Source organism: Triticum aestivum, chromosome 7B (assembly GCF_018294505.1).
Source record: "Triticum aestivum cultivar Chinese Spring chromosome 7B, IWGSC CS RefSeq v2.1, whole genome shotgun sequence".
Lineage (NCBI taxonomy): Eukaryota > Viridiplantae > Streptophyta > Magnoliopsida > Poales > Poaceae > Triticum > Triticum aestivum.
This window is the reverse complement of record NC_057813.1, coordinates 327,053,906-327,062,887: the sequence shown is the minus strand read 5'-3', so window position 1 is coordinate 327,062,887 and position 8,982 is coordinate 327,053,906.

Sequence of the window (8,982 nt, the reverse complement as noted above, 5' to 3'; positions counted from 1 at the left end):
CGTCCACCTTTCATTTTTCTTTTCACTGTCCTTGTTTTCCCTCCTTTTTCCTCCCTCTTCCAGTACAAACCCCTTGAGGGCTGATCTGCGCTTTGTTCGCACTTACTCGATGTGCTACTCGCACTCGTTATACCTGGGGGCTTCTTTAACAGAAGCTTATTTTTATGGGCTTCATGCCCAACACATGTGTCATACTTCCGCATGTACCTTTTGATCGCCATTATATGCATCGATATGACTTAAGTTTTGGCCAAGCCGGGTTGCCTGGCTCCTGTGCTTACCCCTACGTTCCCGATTGTTCGGCTAGGAGGTAAAGGGAGCACCTCTGCGATTGTTACTGCCGGGTCAGCCGGATGTGTACCTCAGATTGGGTGAAGCCGAAGGCTAGCGTTCTTAAGGGAATATTCGATCGGTGACCTGAAAGATGATTTATTACTTACTTATTTATCTGCCCCCAGATGCTTTTTCTGCTATTTTCGCAGTCCGGACATGCACTTTAGGGCATGCCTCCCAGAGAAAGGAACCCTTAATGGACTATTCTCCCTGGAAGATGTTTCTTACTAACCATGTAATATAACATAGCTAGTTGGGCACTTGTCTGATAAAGCAATTATGACCCCTACGCCTTGTCCCCATGCACGCCCCGGTTCTTTTATAACCGTAAGGGTATTCGGACACACTCCGGACTATTGGGTCCCGAGGTTGAAGCGAAAAGGTCCGCAAAGACAAACGATCTACAATCCGGCTAGAAGGCATTCTATATGTCATTTTAAATTACATCGTCAAACTGACTGATTGTACTCCTCTTCAATCCCATCTAACAGGCTGTCTAATTTACAGTCCTGTTGGGAATATTTCGCGGCCAGCTCTACATGGCCATACATCAAGCTCACAGGGATCTCCTTCCCATCAGGCCTCACAGGTCCGACCGCGGCCATGTGGTTTGGGTCAGCCTTCGGGTACCGCGTCTTCACCATGGCCCAGGCCTCCCTGGCGCCTTGACGACAGGCCGATATCTTCCACAGAAGGAGACGTCGCCGTACTCCCTGAAGCTTCTTAGCAAGCCCTCCAAGGCCCTCAGGTAGGGAGACGGAAGGCCATAAGGCCTGAACGACGTCACTCATCACCTGCCGAACATGTTCGAGCAGTTGCACCGGCTCGGGAAGTTGGTCACCCGTTGAATCGGGCATTTCCTCCGTAGGGCGACCTGTGAGCACACCTATAGACATATTTCTGTCAATCGACTTCCTCGCCGAACTCTTCTTTTCAAAAGAGTTTGCTCAAGCACTTACTATAGATGCCGCGACGAAGCCGCTGATTCTCCTTCACGGAGCCAGATAGCTGGGCCCGAACACCTTTTAGCTCTTCTCCAAGCTGGGTGTGGGCATCTTGGAGTTTGTTCCTCTCTTGCTGCACCTTCATAAACACCCTCTCGTCGGCCTTCAACTGGCGCAGTAGCTGTTGCTTGTCCGGATCAAGTCCAGCAACATCTGCAATATTATTGTCAGATTTATATGCACGCCGCACGCCATAAAACATTTTTGAAATATGTGTTACCGGAGGGGCTCTCTATGTCTCCTCCTGCAGCGGTCAGTGCGACCTCAAGTTGGGCCTTGCACTCTTGAAGCTCTTGAGACAATTGGGTATTCTTCTCCGTAAGATCCTGCATATTGAATGATCCTTAAATCAGTTATTCTACACTACTTTAAGTCTCGGGGGCTACTAGCATACATAACTATTAAAATTCCTTACCCGTATGTCCTTCACATACTGCTCCGTGGCTCTGGTCAAACCATCTTGAGCGGCACGGAGGTGCGCGTCTCCCGCATTAAAGGCATTTAACGCCTCTGGGGAGAAACACGCGTCACGAAGAGCTGTTCGGCAGCGCCTATGATTCATGGCGCTCTCCACCTCAGACCCGGTGGTGGACAGCCTGTCGGCATCCTCCATGGGAGTAGTATCCGGCTCGCGCCTTGCGCTCGCCTCCCCCTCCGGACCAGGTGTTGGAGCCTGGCTGGCGGAGGCTTGGTTGGCAACCTCTCCGGACACAGTCCGACGAGCGCTCTTTCTCCTGGAAAAGTCATGAGAATTAATACACCTCCCAGGAATCTTTTCCTTAAACAACGGTGGCGAGCTATACCATTGCGGCGACGTTTCGATTCACTCCGCACCCCTCTTCCGCCTGCCGGGCTGAACTGACCCTCGTTGGTCAGCCGCCGCGGGTTCGGCTTCTCGCCTTGAAGGCACCTCCTGCAAGACACCGTTGGTATACGGTGATAGAAATACGCAAGGACAAAGTAATGGTGTCAGAACTCTGGTCATAATTACCTGAGAAGCCGGAGATAAGCCGGGGTAGTCAGCCATAATGGCGACTAGAGCATTGTCCATGCTGAGTTGGTGGAACACCCCGTCAATTAGCTCCACCTTTATGTACGAATCCTCTTCGGAGGCCGGATCAAGGGATCTTCCCGGATCCTCAGGTTGTGGAGTCGGACTGTGTATGCCCTCCACATCCCGACGCAGTTCCTGCGTCAAAATCATAAAGTAAGGCATTTAACTTTGAAAGCACGGGTCGGATGAATAAACGTTCGCTTACCCAGCTCCGAGGGTTATTCATGGAGAACCCATTCAATGGGCTCGTCTGGAGGAAGTCCTCCTTCTCCCCCTTGTACAAGCCGGACAGGATCTTCACCAGATCCGCGGCCGATCCCGGCCCCTTGAGGCCATGACGGGTGGCGTTGTTCTCCCCGTTGAAATCCCACATGGGGTGGCCCCTGTACTGGAGCAGCTGCACCCCTCGCATAATGCACGTGGCCATGACTCCAATCATGGTCAATCCCGAATGGGCCAGCAACCTTATCCGGCCCATCAGGTAGTGGACGCTCCTATCATCTTCCCGTTGAGGGCTCCGCGGGCGCCAACTCAGGCGTTTCTTCAGCGGAGCAGTGCTGAACTCCGGGAGGCCGATCCGAACTGGGTCTGGCAGTGGAGCGTCTTCTATGTAAAACCATCCCGAGGGCCAGTCTTCGGACGCCTTCTTTGGGGTTCCGGATAGATATCCGGTCTCGGCGATGCGCCATATTTCGGCTCCGCCCACTTGATATATCGACCCCTCGTAAGAACGGGGTACGAGGCAAAACAACCTCTTCCACAGCGCAAAATGGGGCTCGATGCCCAAGAATAGCTCGCAAAGAGCTACAAAGCCCGCGATGTGCAAAATGGTGGCGGGCGTGAGGTGGTGAAGTTGGAGTCCATAAAACTCCAGGAGCCCCTGGAGGAACAGATGTATAGGAAATCCAAGTCCCCTTATTAAGTAGGGGACGAAGAATACCCGCTCTCCTTTGGAGGGATTGGGGACGCTCTCCGCCTGCTTCCCACCCTTGTAGGTGGCCAGTCCGGCTCGAACCGGAACCATAAAGGCCGGGGGAAGGTATCCCTCAGCTTAGAGCGTCACTAACTCGCTATGCAGGACTAAGCATCTCCTCCAATCTCCTGGCTGAGGACTGGGAGCGCGAGAAGAGGAGCAGCGTCAACTATCCATGTTGGAATGGATTTTTTGTCAGATACGCCTCGATGAGTACTTGCGGAAGGAGGATGGTGTGATTTGGATCTGAATCCTCGCCTCTCTTATAGGCGGCTCGTTCACGCAGCTAGGGGGTAAAACATAAGAATACCCTGGCTTTTCGCATTCGTGCGACACGTGGAGGAAGGCCATTATTGGACGTAGAAGCCAAGGAGTGCAACATTTATGAAGCAACCGGACACTATCCCGCAAACACATGAAGCATGAAGGAGAACCCGCCTTGCAAACGCCGAAGACAACATACACGCCGGACTCGTCGACATTGAAGCCTGGTTCGGGGGCTACTGAGGGAGTCCGGGATTAGGGGGTGTCCGGATAGCCGAACTATCATCATCGGCCGGACTCCAAGACTATGAAGATAGAAGGTTGAAGACTTCGTCCCGTGTCCGGATGGGACTTTCCTTGGCGTGGAAGGCAAGCTTGGCGATACGGATATGTAGATCTCCTACCATTGTAACCGACTCTGTGTAACCCTAGCCCTCTCCGGTGTCTATATAAACCGGATGGCTTTAGTCCGTAGGACGAACAAAATCATACCATAGGCTAGCTTCTAGGGTTTAGCCTCCTTGATCTCGTGGTAGATCTACTCTTGTAACACACATCATCAATATTAATCAAGCAGGACGTAGGGTTTTACCTCCATCAAGAGGGCCCGAACCTGGGTAAAACATCGTGTCCCTTGTCTCCTGTTACCATCTGCCTAGACGCACAGTTCGGGACCCCCTACCCGAGATCCGCCGTTTTTGACACTGACAACGCCCCTGCAGGGTTAATATGATCTATTCGAATAGCCACGTCCGCGTTAAAGGACCTCTGGGTTGCCTATACAGTTCATAGGCAAGTGAAAGTGGATACTCTAAAATGCGCAAGACAAGTGTGAGTGCTACGTATGGCGTTCTCGTAGGGAGACGGGAGCGGATCCATAGTGGTGTATTGTATGGTGAATATGTGGACTCGCGTGCACCACCTCAAAAGAGTTACTTGCAGTCGTAGTTTAGGTTAGCCACCGAGTCAAAGTTGGCTTGCTGTAGTTAAACTCCACCACCCCCTTTGTTGATACTATGCATAAGTAGTTAGTTCTAATGTAAGTCTTGCTGGGTACATTTGTACTCACGTTTGCTTAATTTATGTTTTTGCAGAGAGACTTCAGTCTCGCTAGTAGTTCCGCGTGGACTTCGATGTTTAGCTTGATATCTCAGCTACGATCTTGTGCCCTCGGCAGAATCTTATAGATAGTCACGCTTCAATGCCCCTTTTCATTTGTAGTTGTCTGTACTCAGACATGTTATGCTTCCGTTTCTTGTATGCTCTGAATGCTGGGTCTTTAGACCCATGTTTGGAATATCTCGCTCCTCGGAGCCTATTGAATAAAATACTTGAGTTGTAGAGTCATGTTGTATTTGCACATATCGAGCATATTGTGTGTATGTTATTGAAATGCTTGGTATGTGTGGGATCTGACTATCTAGTTGTTTATCCTTGGTAGCCTCTCTTACTGGGAAATGTCTCCTACTGCTTCCACTAAGCCCTGGTAGCTTGCTACTGCTCCAGAACACTTAGGCTGGCCGGCATGTGTCCTTCTTCGTTCCTGTGTCTGTCCTCTCAGGGAAATGTCACGCGGTGTCTACCGGAGTCCTGTTAGCCTGCTACAACCCGGATTCACTCGCTGATGACCGACAGGATCATTGCTGGGTCATGTATGCCCGTCCCTGTAGTTAGTGCCACTTTGGGTTCACGACTAGCCATGTCAGCCCGGGTCCTTTGTCATATGGATGCCAGCGACACTATCATATACGTGAGCCAAAAGACGCAAACGGTCCCGGGCCTGGTTAGGCGACACCCGTGGGAATACCTTGCGTGAGGCTGCAAAGTGATATGAGGTGTTACATGTTAGATCGGTGTGGCATAGGATCGGGGTCCTGACAGCACTTCACATGGCTAAAAGATCTACTTGTGTGTCTATGGGGTGCCCCCCTCCCCCGTATATAAAGGAGGGGAGGAGGAGGCCGTCCGGCCACAAGGGGCGCGCCAAGGGGGAGGACTCCTACTCCCAGTAGGAGTAGGTTTCATCCCTTTCCTAGTCCAAGAAGGAGAAGAAGGGAAAGAGGAGAGAAGAGAAGTAAGGAGAGGGGGGCGCCCCCTTCCCTTGTACAATTCAAACTGGGCAAGGGGGGGGGTGCGCTGAGGGAGTCCTGGATAAGGGGTCCTCGGACAACCGGACTATATACTTTGGCTGGACTGTTGCACTGTGAAGATACAAGACTGAAGACTTCGTCTCGTGTCCGGATGGGACTCTCGTTTGCGTGGAAGGCAAGCTTGGCAATCCGGATGTGTAGATCCCCTTCTCCGTAACCAACTCTGTGTAACCCTAGCCCCCTCCGGTGTCTATATAAACCGGAGGGTTTAGTCCATAGGATAACAACAATCATAATCATAGGCTAGCTTCTAGTGTTTAGCCTCTACGATCTCGTGGTAGATCAACTCTTGTAATACTCATATCATCAAGATCAATCAAGCAGGAAGTAGGGTATTACCTCCATCGAGAGGGCCCGAATCTGGGTAAAACATTGTGTCCCCTGCCTCCTGTCACCATTAGCCTAAGACGCACAGTTCGGGACCCCCTATCCGAGATCTGCCGGTTTTGACACCGACATTGGTGCTTTCATTGAGAGTTCCACTGTGTTGTCGTGATAAGGCTCGATGGCTCCTTCAATCATCTTCAACGACGCAGTCTAGGGGGAGGTTTTCTTTCCCGGACAGATCTTCATATTCGGGGGCTTCGCACTACGGGCCAACTCGCTTGGCCACTTGGAGCAGATCGATAGCTATGCTCCTGGCCATCAGGTCAGGTTTGGAAGCTTGAACTATACTGTCGACATCCGCGGAGACTTGATCTTCGACGGTTTCGAGCCCATGTCAGGTACACCGAACAGTCGTGACGAGCATGACTTAGATCTGCCATCAGACAGTGTTCGGGAGATCGCACCTGCGGCGGCCCCAGGAATCAATCCGGAGCAGATCGCGCCTTCCGAGGGCGGGTGGATGGACCCCACCACGGAGGCCGCACACTCATCGGTGTTGGAGCCGAACACTGATCCCACCTCCTCTAAGGGTGGTGTCATCGGACCCGCGGACTCGTCTCTGGCTACAGGATCCGAACCGCGTATGTCCGTGCCTATCGAATCTGATTGGGCACCGGTCATGGAGTTCACCGCCGCGGATATTTTTTAGCACTCGCCCTTGGGCGATGTGCTAAATTCATTAAGATCTCTCTCCTTGTCGGGAGATTCTTGGCCGAACTATGTACGGCTCGAGTGGGAAGCGGACGATGAAGAAATTTGTTCCCCACCCACCACCCACTTAATAGCCACTGTCGATGACTTAACCGACGTGCTTGACTTCAACTCTGAAGACATCGACGGTATGGACGACGATGCAGGAGAAGAACAGGAACCACCGCCTATAGGGCACTAGATAGCCACCTCATCATATGATATATATATATATATATATATATATATATATATATATATATATATATATATATATATATATATATATATATATATATATGGTGGACACCCCCAAAGAAAGCAATGGCGATAAGGCAATGGAAGATAACCCCTTAGAGAAGCAATCTCGGCACCGGCGTCATAGGCACCGCTCCAAGCCCCGCCATAGCAAAATTAGTGATACTGACACAAGAGATAACAATCCGGATGGTGTCGAAGATGAAAACAATCCTGCCCAGCCAGGCTTCGAGCAGGCCGATACAGAGGAGGGGCAAGTAAGCCCTAAGGAACATGCAAAAGATGGAGAATCAGAGGATGATAATTACATGCCTCTCTCCGAAGACGAAGTGAGCCTTGGCGACAAAGAATTCATCATGCCTGAGGATCCCGTCGAGCAGGAGTGCTTCAAGCGCCGCCTTATAGCCACTGCAAAAGGCCTGAAGAAAAAGCAGCAACAACTTCAAGCTGATCAAGATCTACTAACTGATAGATGGACCGAGGTCCTGGCTGCCGAGGAATACAGACTCGAGCGCCCTACCAAAAGTTACCCAAAGCGCAGGTTGCTACCTCAACTCGAGTAGGAAGCTTTAAAACCCACACTACCAGCGCATGATGCGGCTGACCGGCCACGCTGTGGCCAGGACAAGGTGGCGTACCAGCCCGAAGTCTAGACCGCACCCCGTCGCTAGTCAAACAATAATATTAAGGCCCGGGGCTACACGAAGGACCTGCGAGATGTATTGGAAAACAAAGCAGGACAATCAAGATCGATCCACGGATCACGGGGGTGCGCCACAACACGTGACAACAACTGTCATGCTGGATACAATATACAAAAGTCTGTCCGGGCCGAATACAACAGACTGGATTCATTTGAACTACGTCGGGATGTAGCCTGGCATAGAGGTGCCGCACACCCCCTATGCTTCACTGACGAAGTCATGGATCATGAATTCCCAAAAGGGTTTAAACGCGTGAACATTGAATCATATGATGGCCAGGGACGTAGCTATCGATCTGCTACACATCCACATGGCCCGCGGCAATGACTTACATGCCATAAAGTACCTACCACTTAAGCTCAAAGGACCGGCTCGGCATTGGCTGAATAGCCTACCAGCAAGCTCCATTGGTAGTTGGGAGGACCTGGAAGACGCATTCCTTGACAACTTCCAGGGCACTTACGTGCGACCACCGGATGCTGATGACTTAAGTCACATAACCCAACAGCCCGTAGAGTCAGCCAGGAAATTCTGGACTCGGTTCCTAACCAAAAAGAACCAAATTGTCGACTGTCCGGATGCCGAAGCCTTAGCAGCCTTCAAGCATAACATCCGTGACAAATGGCTCGCCCGACACCTCGGCCAAGAGAAGCCAAAATCAATGGCAGCCCTCACGACACTCATGACCCGCTTTTGCGCGGGCGAGGACAGCTGGCTGGCTCGTAGCAACATTACACCCAAAAACTCCGGCGATTCAGACGCCAGAGATAGCAACGGCAGGCCACGATGCAATAGACACAAGCGTCGCAACAACGGCGACAACGTCGAAGACACGACAGTCAATGCTGGATTCAGAGGCTCTAAATCTGGACAGCAGAAAAAGCCATTCAAAAGAAACAATCCGGGCTCGTCCAGTTTGGACCGCATACTTGATCGCTCATGTCAAATTCACGGCACCCCCGATAAACCAGCCAACCACACCAACAGAGAATGCTGGGTGTTTAAACAGGCTGGCAAGTTGAAAGCCGAAAACAAGGAAAAAGGGCTGCATAGAGACAACGATGAGGAACCCCGACCGCCGAACACAGGAGGACAGAAGAAATTCCCTCCCAAGGTGAAAACAGTGAATATGATATACGCGACCCATATTCCAGAGTGGGAACGG